Source organism: Callorhinus ursinus, unplaced genomic scaffold (assembly GCF_003265705.2).
Source record: "Callorhinus ursinus isolate GAN/ISIS: 27379988/994484 unplaced genomic scaffold, GSC_fseal_2.0 scaffold35, whole genome shotgun sequence".
NCBI lineage: Eukaryota > Metazoa > Chordata > Mammalia > Carnivora > Otariidae > Callorhinus > Callorhinus ursinus.
The window spans coordinates 15,291,099-15,301,858 of NW_027397097.1; the positions used below are offsets into that span (position 1 = coordinate 15,291,099).

At 35.9% G+C, this 10,760-nt stretch overlaps 1 protein-coding gene and 1 long non-coding RNA gene across 19 annotated transcripts in view; both read right to left on the reverse strand.

Moving 5' to 3' along the window:
* PICALM (phosphatidylinositol binding clathrin assembly protein) overlaps positions 1-10,760 on the reverse strand; it is a 105,827-nt gene that overhangs the window by 73,912 nt on the left and 21,155 nt on the right. The window lies entirely within an intron of this gene.
* Positions 8,160-10,760, reverse strand: part of LOC141370477 (uncharacterized) — an 11,454-nt gene continuing 8,853 nt past the window's right edge. The window contains exon 3 of the long non-coding RNA XR_012374534.1: positions 8,160-8,305. This is a non-coding gene — a long non-coding RNA (uncharacterized lncRNA). The remainder of the gene's footprint in view (positions 8,306-10,760) is intronic.

Sequence of the window (10,760 nt, forward strand, 5' to 3'; positions counted from 1 at the left end):
CTCCCTGCTCCATGGGAAGCTTGCTTCTCCCTCTCCCACTCCCCCTGCTCATGTTCCCTCTCTCGCTGTGTCTCTGTCAAGTAAGTAAAATCTTTAAAAATAAAAAAATCATGTTGAGATTATGAATCCAGAGTAGACCAAATACAAAACCAAAGTTATACAAATACTGGGAAAAGAAACACTGAATCGTTACACCAACTCTACAGAATATACTTCCCCTATAGTATTTTAACTCAAGCAGTTCTCTAGGCAGTAATTTTTCCTCTGCACAGTGTCTCTACTACAGTAGCTTGAAAATGCTTCCAAGTCTGAGCTCCAACAAATGAGGAAGGAAAATCTTATTCCACCTCCAAATCATTCCAAACAAGAATCACACATATCATGGGAATCTTGAAAGCTACTGCTTTTCCCGTTCTCGATTCAGAAGACTTCAGTTCTTAAAAACCACAAACTTGACATGAAATTTCCCTTACCAATCAAAAGGGTTCTAAATGGAAACACATCTTATATTTTCTTTTATTTACCTTAAGAATGTAAAAACTGAAATACCTTCTTGATATTACATTATTAATAATTCCTAAACCCCACACTAAAAAAAATTACTACATGGGATATAGGCTCTTTGCATTAGGTATAGATGAGAATTTATGAGGCTTCTAGTACTTAAAGGCAGTAAGAAAATAGGCCTACAACAGAAACCTAAAAGCATCTTTCCAGAGACAGTGGAAGGAACCAATCCCTACTATACAAAATACTCTCACTTTTATTATCTAATATGCCCCTCCAACAATGTCTGAGGTAGATAAAGTAGACATTACCTGTATTAACACAAATTAGACTTTCCGAAAGGTCAGGTCACAGAAACTCACTACTATAGTAGTGACAGATTCATGAACAGAATTAAATTTTTGTAAAAGGTAAGGGTGCTTGGCAACATATATACCAAGTGAATACCCAATTAGCCAATTTACTGCAAGTCCTAAATCTCTAATCAATTTAAAAACAAAAATGCAAAACAGAATTTTTTCCAGAGGAAAATGTCCAGCAAAATATCAAAATTGAGTAGTAACATTCATTAATCTTACAGCCATATTCTTAGTGCAGGCCACAAGCCTATATACACCTCCCAAGGCAGAGTTCACCAACTTTAGAAACTTAAGCCACTTAGGGTTCACTTCCACAGCAAGTCAGGCATGCACCATTAGCAGAATGTTGAGGGTGTCAAGTTCCCAACTATACAGGCATTCACTGGACTATATATATCAAAACTGTGCTCATACCCAAATAGATTTTCTAATAAATAAACTTGGCTAAAAATGGTATTAGTAAAAACAAAACCAAACCCCCACAATGTATCATAATCATTTAGCCAAATGCTATACTACCTTTAAAATTTTTTTTTATTTATTTGACAGAGAGAGAGCATGAGCAGGCAGAGTAGCAGGTAGAGGGAGAGGGAGAAGCAGGCTCCCTGCTGAGCAAGAAGCCAGATTGCGGGACTCAACCCCAGGATGCCCAGATCATGATATGAGCTGAAGGCAGTCGCTTAACCAACTGAGCCACCTAGGCACCCCTACACTATCTCTTTCAAAAGGATCATGATGAAATATACTTTTTTGGTGTGTATGTGTCTACATCATAAGACTGTTTTGAGGATTAGCTAATGCTGTTGGAACTATATATTAAGAAAGTCTCAACAAATACTAATTAAGTACTATTCTTTTTTTCAGTGTTTATATATATTGCATATAATACACCTATGTCACATATATTAATATATAAACAAATATTTTAAATGATTCCGAATTTGTTTTATATCAATTGCATTTTTTACCAATAACCCCCTTCACCCATTTCTCCCACCCTCATTCCCCAACCACCAATCTGTCCCCTGTATCTACCAGCTTTTCTTAATATCCTCATGTAAGAGGTAACATGGTATTTGTCTTTCTCTGACTTATTTCACTTAGCATAATGCCTTGGAGATCCATCTGTGTTGTTGCAAATGGCAAGATTTCATTCGTTTTTATGGCTGAATAATATTCCACTGTGCAAACATACCACAATTTCTTTATGCATTCATCCATCAGTGGACACTTAGGATGTTTCCATACCTTGGCAATTGCACATACTACTACAATGAACATGAGAGTGCATGTATCTTTTCAAGTTACCCAAAAGTGGAACTGCTGGATCATACAGTAGTTCTATTTTCAATTTGATGAACCTCCATACTGTTTTCCCAGTAGGTGTACCAATTTACATTCCCACCAACAGTGCACAAGCATTCCCTCTTCTCCACTTGGTATCTGTCTGTTCGATAATGGCCACTTCAACAGGCGTGAGGTGATATCTCACTGTGGTTTTGATTTGCATTTCCTTGATGATTAACGATGTTGAACATCTTTTTACATTCCTGTTGGCTATCTATATGTTTTCTTTAAAAAAAAAAAAGTCTATTCAGATTATCATTTTTTAATTGTTTGTTTTTTGCTATTGCGTTGTACAACACGTTCTTTAAAGTATTAACCCCTTATCAGATGTATGATCTGCAAGTATTTTCTCCCATTCGGTAGGGTGCCTTTTCATTTCGTTAATGGTTTCATTTGCTGTGCAGAAGCCTTTTAGTATGATGCAATCCCACTTAGTTTTGCTTTTGTTGCTTCAAAATGATTTCAAAAAAATCATCACTGTGCTCACTTCACCAGCACATATGCAAAAAATCATCACCAAAACCTATGTCAGGGAGTTTACCATCTATGTTTTCTTCTAGGAATTTTATGGTTTCAGGTCTTACATTCAAGTCTTTAATCCATTCTGAGTTTTTTATATGGTGCAAGACAGTGGTTGTTTCATTATTTTGCATGTGGCTGCCCAGTTTTCCCAGAACCATTTGTTGAAGAGACTATCCTTTCCCAGGTGTATATTTTTGGCTCCTTTGTCATAAACTGACCATATATGCACAGGTTTATTCATGGGTTCTCTATTCTGTTCCATTGATCTGTATGCCTACTTTTATGACAATACCATACTGTTTTAATTACAGTAGCTTTGTAATATAGTTTAAATTGAAGAAGAGTGTGTGGTGCCTCTAGTTTTGTTCTTTCTCAAGATTGTTTTAGCTATATGTGTGTGTGTCTGGTTGTTTTTGTAAATTTTAGAATTATTTGTTCTATTTCTTTGAAAAAATCCCATTGGAATTTTGGTAGAAATTGCACTGCATCTGTGGATTGCTTTGGATAGTATGGATATTTTAACGACATTAATTCTTCCAATCCATGAGCACAGGGTACCTTTATATTTGTGTCTTCTTCAATTTCTTTTATTAAGTGCTGTGGATTTCAACATACAGGTATTTCACCTCCTTTGTTAAGTTTATTCCTAGGAATTTTCTTCCTTTTGATGCAACTATAAATGGGATTGTTTTATTTTCCTGATAATTATCAGTACACAGAAATGCAACAGATTTTTGTGATTTTTTTATCTTACAACTTTACTGGCTTCCTTTTTTTAAAAATTTTTTATTGTTATGTTAATCACCATATATTACATCATTTGTTTTTGATGTAGTGTTCCATGATTCATTGTTTGTTCATAACACCCAGTGCTCCATGCAGAATGTGCCCTCTTTAATACCCATCACCAGGCTAACCCATCCCCCTACTCTCCTCCCCTCTAGAACCCTGTTTGTTTTTCAGAGTCCATCATCTCTCATGGTTCGTCTCCCCCTCTGACTTACTCCCCTTCATTCTTCCTCTCCTGCTATCTTCTTCTTTTTCTTTTTTCTTAAAATATGTTGCGTTATTTGTTTCAGAAGTACAGATCTGTGATTCAGCAGTCTTGCACAATTCACAGTGCTCACCGTAGCACGTACCCTCCCCAATGTCTATCACCCAGCCACCCCATCCCTCCCACCCCCAACCACTCCAGTAACACTCAGTTTGTTCCTGAGATTAAGAATTCCTCATATCAGTGAGGTCATATGATACATGTCTTTCTCTGATTGACTTATTTCGCTAAGCATAACACCCTCCAGTTCTATCCACGTCGTTGCAAATGGCAAGATCTCATTCCTTTTGATGGCTGCATAATATTCCATTTTGTATATATACCACATCTTCTTTATCCATTCATCTGTCGATGGACATCTTGGCTCTTTCCACAGTTTGGCTATTGTGGACTGACTTCCATTTTTTAGTTAACAGTTTTTTTATGAAGTCTTTAGGGTCTTCTATATATTATGCCATCCATAAACAGTGAGTTTTACTTCTTTCTTTCCAATGTGGATGCCTTTTATTTCTTTTTCTTGCCTAGTTGCTCTGGGTAAGATTTTCAGTACCCATGCTGAATAGAAGTGACACAGAAGTTGCCTCCTTGTCTTGTTCCTGGTCTTAGAAGAAAGGATTTGAGCTTTATACTCTTGAGTATGATGTCTACTGTGAGCTTATAAAAGACACAATTTCACTGAAAGGACTCATTTCTTCAATCATCTAGAAAATTAGAGATACAGTAAATCTGGAAGGCAAATTAAGTGGATCAAATGTTGCTTCACTGATCAGATCTTTGAAATCTTTCCTGGGTAGGAGTACAAATGGTAAGAACAACTATTCCAAGAAATAGCAACAAAAACAATAGTCAAGAAACAGCAGAAGACAAGAAGTTTCTGAACTTTTGCTTTTTTAAAAGTATCAGCAATATTTTTCTCATTTGGCATAAATTTGGAAGTATTTATAAAACACACAAGTTGAAATCAGACCTATGGCAAAAGAATTTTATACAAAGAGGTACATTTGCCCTTATCATAAGTGTCAAATGTCTGGGAAATGGAATCAACAGTCTTAAATATTACTTCTTCACTCATTTTTTTGTGTAGGGGTCACAAAGTATAATCTAAATTAAGAGTTAAACGTTACCATTTTAACTTTATAGTTTGCGAGGTCCCCCATGTGAAACACAACGTTATACTTTTATATAATTCCCATTAGAATTAATTCAGAAATATGGTCTTCATAGACCGGCTTATACCTTAAGAAGTAAGTCTAATCAACTTATTAATTGGATGTGAAAGTAAAAACTGGGAAAAGACACACTACAGAATGTTCAGTACAGTAGTAAGAATTGAATTAATGTGAAAAGAGAAGGGCGCATTTCAAAGTATTAAAAAGAAATAAATATATCCAAATGGCTTTGATAAAAGTACAATGAAGCTAAAGGTGCTAAGTGACAATGTGAGAAGACATGTTCAATAATGGTAAAGACAGCAGTCTTACAATGAAATACCACGAGGCCAACAAACAGGGCAAAAAAGGCTGACAGGAAAATGCTCAGGGTATTATTAAATCAAAGCCATGTTAAAGAACATTACAGAGTAAGATTCCATTTTTAAAAACTGTAGATGTATAATATTTGCTGATATATACTGATGTCCTCAATAGGCTGATGCAAAAAGAATTGAACACTTTCAAAATTATTCAGCAACTAAGTTATATATGAACAGGTAGCCGAAATCAATATGTAAAAGACCTATGCCACTATTATTTCCATAATTTTACAAATCTCAGTAAGCACATTCATGTCACACAGCAAATACCAATCCTATACTAACTTATTATTTGGGTGTGAAGGTAAAAACTGGGGAAAGACTCATATACCATAGAATGCTTGGTACACGTAACAAGGATTGGGGAAAAGAATTACAAAGATGAATTAATTTAAAAAGAGAGAAGGGTGCATTTCAAAGTATTAAAAAGAAATAAAGATATCCAAATGGCTTTGATAAAAATACTAAGAAGCTAAAGGAGCTAAGTCACAATATACAAGGACATTCCAGATCCTTTGGGGAATACCATGATCAGTGGCAGAAAGGACAGCCATGATGTGTTCTTTTATTTCTTCAAGCACGTGAGGAAGAGGTGGTACACGCATAAGAGCTGCATGGTGTAACAGCTGAAAATCTGGTATCCACAGTTCCAGAGGTAGGCCAATACTGTGAATACAAGTTCAATCTCCCAGGGTCCTGGGATCAAGTCCCACATCGGGCTCCCCCCGCTCTGCGGGGAGCCTGCTTCTCCCTCTCCCTGACACTCCCCTGCTTGTGCTCTCTCTCTCTTTCTCTCTCTGTCAAATAAATAAAAATCTTAAAAAAAAAAAAGTAAGGCAAAGGCCCATCTTACTAAAAAAGTAAGTTGCAGCTACAGGAAAAATCAATCTATTAGCACAAGTAGATATGCTATTTCTGTCACTGGGTTCTCTGCAAAATGAACGAACAAAAGATTCATACATGTGAAAACTAAGAAATGTAAAGATAACACTTTGGTAATAGTACATACTATATTTAACCTGTTTATACCATAGTAAGTTTTTCTTTCCCTTTTTTTTTTTTAAAGTTAGATTTATTCAAGTAATCTCTACACCCATGGTGGGGCTCAAACTCATGACACCTAGATCAAAAGATCAAGAGTCACACGCTACTATGGACTCTGAGAAACAAACTGAGGGTTTCAGAGGGGAGGGGGGTGGGGGGATGGGTTACCTGGTGATGGGTATTAAGGAGGGCCAATACTGAACAGAGCACTGGGTGTTATACGCAATCAATGAATCATGGAACACTACATCAAAAACTAATGATGTAATGAATGATGACTAACATAACAAAATAAAATTTTAAAAAAAAAGGTCACATGCTTTTCTGACTGAGCCAGCCAGGTGCCCCAGCTTTTCTTTCCTTTCGACTGATTTTTTTAATCGCCATGTAAAACAAGAGGTTTTCTTCCCTTAAAAACTATTCAACAGAAAAGTTCCTATAAGCAAGCCATTAAAAATTCTCTCATTATCTGGCTATCCCTATTTATTTTAAACAAAGTTTTTTCTGAAGACACATTAACCCAAAAGACCTCCCCTCAGTGCTAATTTCATTTGCTTATGGAGACTACCCCAAGAAATAAGTTTTTAAAAAGAGGAATAAAAAATTTAACACAGGGTGCCTGGGTGGCTCAGTCGGTTAAGCAGCTGCCTTCAGCTCAGGTCATGATCCCAGAGTCCCAGGATCAAGTCCTGCACTGGGCTCCCTGCTCAGCAGGAGTCTGCTTCTCCCTCTCCCTGCCGCTTCCCACTTGTACCCGCTCTCTGTCAAAACAAACAAACAAAAAACAAAAAAAAACAAAAACCAAAAAAACTTTAACATAGATTTAGGAAGTATTCCTAAGTCTGCAGTATATATAGGACAGACCACATAAGTGTCAAGTGTTGGGTGCTTTCAGAACACTTTAGAAAGTAACAAAAAAGAAAGGATTGACCTCTATACCCGTAGGAGAGGAAAGGGAACTAAAGAGGGACTACCTAAAAAAACAATTCAGATGGAGCTAGGTAAACAAAGCCAACCCTAAGCTACTCTGTTAATACCTAGCTGAAACTTAGCCTCTTAGGTCATAGCTGAACACAAGCCAAGTTTGCTGAATTGTCTGTACTTTAATTATAAAAATGCAAAATAAATCATTTTAGTTAATGGAATCATTACGTAGTTGCTCTAAAATTTTAATCAATATACAAGTATCTTTTTTAAATCAGTCCAATCTACTGTCTGTTAAACTCATCTATCATTATTTATGCATTTGCCTCTTCAACAAATCTGTTACATATACATAAATCTTACAAGAGCAGAATAAAGTTTAAGTCATAAAAATACTCTACAAAAAAAACACTTTGAATACTCTCAGAATTCACTACTACTGATTTATATTTTCAAGTGAAACAGTCATTCTTTTTTTTCCCCTCATTATCGAAATGTTTTAGCCTGCTATGTAAGTTTTCTTAATATTAAAAAAGTGAAAACTTACAGCTCTCCTTGGTGTTCTGGTGTATTCTGCATTCCTACCACTAGATGGCAGACTGTACAGCAAAACAATAGGACTGTAGCAAGAATAGAGGGATTCAGGTTTGTCTCCTTCATTTTGAGACTGTTTAGGATTCCATTCTGGTATTCCAAAGTGATGATTTCCAAACCTTGACACTCTAGTCCCACCCCAGATTCCAAATAAGGATCTTAGAGGTAAGGTGAATCATATTTTAGTAAGTACTACCCCAAAAGCAACTATTAGTTTTATTAATTTTTAATTTACCAGAAAATAATTATTTAACAGAATAAAAAAAATCACTTGATATAAGAATTAAAAAAGATTTATTTATAGGAAAACAAAATGAAAGCATTACAGTGATCCAACATAAAAAAAAATATATCCGTGATATAAACACAAGGTGTTTTCATTCCCTTCTTTGAAGATCTGAAGTTTCAGAATTACCATCCCACCTGTAGGAAAGGAAACATGTATCAAGTAATTTAAGAGTAAATGCCAAAATCACAAATTCACTCTTTTTGTATTACATTCTAAGAACTTATTAATACTTCATCAGCCCCGTTAAAGAGATAAAACCAGGATTCTTTTTTTTTTAAAGATTTTTTTAAATTTTTTATTAGATAAAACCAGGATTCTTAAAAATCTAATACTGGACCAAAAATGCACAAAACAATTTTCTAAGCAAAATAAAGTCAACAAACAACTCATCGTAAGTACTGTACTTACCTCCACCAAACAGTCTGGCGGAGCAGAAAAAAATGAAAAGAATTCCTTCATTCCAAGAAGACCAAGAAACAGGAATCAAAGCTTAAGGAAGCTCCTCAAATGCAGTTCAGAGTAGTATATAGGAAAAAAATTTATCTGGGGTCCAAGAACTGGGACTAAGTCCGGAGAAAAGTATGTTATTAATAGGAGGTGATCAAGTGTCCTGGTTTTCCTGAAACAGGTCTGGTTTACACCTGTTGTCCCAGTGTCCCATTCAGATAGCACATCTTTTCACTCTCAAAAGTGACCCAGTTTGGAATATAAATTCTATGTCACCCTAGTTATAAGAGACCTAATAAAAGTCTACATGTAACTAAGGAATTAATATACCACCACCACGTACTCCTGGCATATTTGCATTTTTCTTTCTGGGGTGCTATATTCTGGTTCTTCCTCAGCCTTCCTAAAACACAAACGAGCTTCCATTCTATTCATTTTGTCCTCTCATCCCCCAACCCATGGGCATTTTCCTAACATTAATAATCTCTGATTCTGTTTTTTTTCACCCTGAGAAAATCTTTTAACTTGAACAAAAACCTCTAGGCAAATGATTCTCAAATTTCTTCTCTGAAAATCAGCCTAAGGTCTTCTGGAAAGTCAGAGATACTAGAAATTTTCACCTCTATATCCAAAAATGTCAGGAATATAATCTCAACTGTACCCTGAGTGTCCCTTTTCTGTTTTAAGCAATCAAGACTCATTCTTTACTCTGTTAAAATAAATTCAGGTATCTTTTGTTTTCTTCTATCTTCCACAATGTGTGACATGATGCTATACATATTTATAGATTTATAGGTGAAACAAAAGCCCATTTCTCCACTCAAAAGATAGGTGGGGGTAGAGGGAAAATAATAGGCAAAAAGTCCTCAGCATAGCTAAGTGATACACTCAGCCTATGTCTAAAACCTAAGTAAGTAGGAACACAAAAGATTTTCATGGCTTTTCTTAACAGTTTAAATTCTGCCTACTCAGAGTGAATAATGAATTGCAGTTAGACTTTCTGCCATAGTCTACCTCATCCAGAAAACACAAGTTCATGTCCCAGATGCAATTAGAGCAATAGAATCTTTATGATCCATCTACAGCCTTGCAAACCTTAGTATGAACAAGTAGAAATTCTGTATATTCTACAATATTCATCGTATACTACAATATGCCAAATAGGCTTAGGAAAAGGCAACATGACAAAGCTGCTGCCATCAGGAAGCTTACATACTGGTGGGGAGAAACAATCAGTAAACAAATGAACAAATATATGGCTGATGGTGATTAAGTGCTAAGGATTTCTTAGTACTTAAGAAGGATGGGACATATTTCTGGGGAGGATGCTAATCATACATGATAATCAGGAGTCTTTGGATAAAGAGACTTTTGAAAATTACAGTAACAATGGTAGTGTGTCACCGGTGGCCTGGAGCCTATAGCATTAACTACCATGATCAACTACCATTTTCCAGAGAGAGGGGAAGTATGGAGGTATCCTATTAATTCTACATCACACATATCTGCTTCACCCTTGCCAAACCAAAGTATTACTGAACAGAATCTTCTCTTGTTGATTCTACAAAGCCTCCAGTTTCATGTAGATAATAAGGAGGGACTGGGAATCTCATTTATTTATTCATACACTTCACAATTAAACAAAAGCGACCTTGGTGTAACAAAATTACACCAGCCATTTAGTACAGTTCATTAAGTCCCACACTTGTGGCAAGTAGGTATCAAAAGACCCCTCTAAACCATTAATATATGAAGGCCATTTCTAAAAACTTTTTTTCAAACTGCTGTAAACATTAATGACAAACATAGCCAGAAATAGATAAGCACCAAATAATAAGCTATCTATGCAGCTTTAAGTTTTTAAATAATGCTCTGTAAATGGAAAATATGAGTAATTATTAATAAATCACCATAAGATAAAGTAGAAGTATTTTTCCCAAAAAGTTTTAAACTTTAAGTTTTGTTTTTAAAGATTTTATTTATTTGAGAGAGAGAGAATGAGAGATAGAGAGCACGAGAGGGAAGAGGGTCAGAGGGAGAAGCAGACCCCCTGCTGAGCAGGGAGCCCGATGTGGGAGTCGATCCTGGGACTCCAGGATCATGACCTGAGCCGAAGGCAGTCGCTTAACCAACTGAGCCACC